At 40.8% G+C, this 2,262-nt stretch overlaps 1 non-coding gene across 1 annotated transcript; it reads left to right on the forward strand.

The window, feature by feature from the left end:
* Positions 1-648: 648 nt before the first annotated feature.
* LOC111728387 lies at positions 649-755 on the forward strand. Its single transcript, XR_002775699.1, has one exon. It is a non-coding gene; the product is annotated as a U6 spliceosomal RNA (small nuclear RNA).
* Positions 756-2,262: the final 1,507 nt, after the last annotated feature.

A 2,262-nucleotide genomic window follows, 5' to 3' on the forward strand; every position in this document is an offset into this window, starting at 1 on the left:
CCAGAAATTTCTTAGAAATATTTTGCTTTTATGGGAGACATATCCCAAATGATTTCATGCTCATGTCTGGGACATGTGTGGCCCTTGGTAGTTACATTTAGCGGGGCTAGGTAGTAACATTTAGCATGTCTGGGACATGTCTGGAACAACATGTCTGGGTTACAAATGAATGGCTACAATCCCTTTCATTCCCAGGCCTAGGAAATGGGGACCCCCTGCCCACCCTCCAGCCTGCTAGTTCTGTTGCTTGCTACCACCGCACCAACATTGCCAAGGTGGAGGCAGCTGGTCTGCGCCTCCCAGCACCACAAGCTGGCTGGGATGCCACTTGTCCTGTATCAGTACATGTCTGGTCTATGAAAATTAGGTCAACTTAAGGAAGTGGTCGATATAGGGAGGTGGTCAACTACCGAGATTCTACTATAGTTGGTCTGGTTTTATCTCATGAACCTTTTGAAGTGTATAATTTATCTTTCTTTTTCCTTCTAACTGCTATAGAATATTTGAGCCATGTAAATTTTCCAGACAACTATATGGCTGGGTGCCACGCTTCGATGACTGTAATCCTATCACTTTGGAAGGCCAGAAGTTCAAGACCTGCCTGAGCAAGAATAAGACTTCATCTCTACAAAAAAAAATACAGAAATTGTGCTTGCTTTGGCAGCACATATACTAAAATTGGAATGATACAGAGAAGATTAGCATGGCCCCTGCACAAGGATGACATGCAAATTTGTGAAGTGTTCCATATTTTAAAAAAATACAGAAATTAACTGGGACTGGTGGTACATCTATAGTTCCAGGTACTCAGGAAGATAAGGCAGGAGGATCGTTTGAGGTCAGAAGTTGGAGGCTACAGTGAGCTATGATGATGCCACTGTTTTCTAAGCCAGGTGACAGTGAGACTCTGAAAAAAAAATTTTTATAGACAACTATACTATTCATTTTTAATCTATTTTCCTTCCTTTCCCCTCTTTCTTTTTCCCTACTAATTTAGGTTTATATGTTTGTGCTGCATTTAATTGCATCTTTGTAGGCCATATTAAATCATTTCTGAAAGATCACTTTTAAATAAATAGATGAATAAAAAATAATTCTTCAGGAGGATGAAATCATTTGGGATATGTCTCCCATAAAAGCAAAATATTTCTAAGAAATTTCTGGGGAACTTAAGGAACAATATTATTGCTGTTGCGATTTTTTTTTTTTTTTTTGAGACAGGAGCCTCAAACTGTCCTCCTGGGTACAGTGCCATGGCATCACAGCTCACAACCTCCAACTCCTGGGCTCAAGCGAATCTCCTGCCTCAGCCTCTCAAGTAGCTGGGACCACAGGCGCCCACCATAACGCCCAGCTATTTTTTGGTGGCAGCCATCATTGTTGTTTGGCGGGCCCAGGCTGGATTCAAACCTGCCACCTTGGGTGTATGTGGCTGGCGCCTTAGCCACTTGAGTCACAGGCACCGAGCCCTGTTGCGATCTTTTAAAAACTGGTTCTTTTATTCTCATTAAAATAAATACAGGATTTATGGTTAGATTTGCATACCACATAGAAGGAGGCCTGCAGCAGTTTTCATGGGCTTTTGTCCCATAAGGTCCTGGTGCTTCTTTATTCAGGAAGCTAAATAGAGACTTCTGAGAAATCAGGTGATGGTTCCCCAAAGGAACAACTCTCTCTTAAGCCACACACAGTGTAGTTTACTTCTAATATGGAAAATAACTTTCTTAAGCTCTTTTGAAATTTCTGATTTAGAAAAATTCAATCTAAAGAGAGAATACAAAAATTCAGGGAAAAATAATTTTTTTCTTAAGTACATATAGGTCTGGATTGATATATAAAAGTAAAGATAAGCTAGGCATGCTGCCTCATGCCTGTAATCCCAGCATTTTGAGAGGCTGGAGGTAGGGGCAGGATCTTTCTTGAGGCCAGGAATTAGAGACCAGCCTGGGCAATACAGCAAGACTCCATCTCTAAAACGAAAAATTTTTTTAATTACCTGGGCATGGTAGTATGTGCCTGTGGTCATAGCTACTCAGGAGCTCCAGGTGATACGACTGCTTGAGCTCAGGAATCTGATGCTGCAATGAGTTATGACTGTACTACTGCACTACAGTATGGGTGACAGAGTAACCCTGTCTCTTAAAAAATAGATTGATGATGCCACTGCACTCTACCCAGGGGCAACAGAGTAAGACTCTATCTCAAAAAAATAAAAATAAATAAAAATAAAATGAAATAAAAACATAGTGACTGTATCAGTCA

Source organism: Otolemur garnettii, unplaced genomic scaffold (assembly GCF_000181295.1).
Source record: "Otolemur garnettii isolate 467f Iridium unplaced genomic scaffold, OtoGar3 scaffold00153, whole genome shotgun sequence".
Lineage (NCBI taxonomy): Eukaryota > Metazoa > Chordata > Mammalia > Primates > Galagidae > Otolemur > Otolemur garnettii.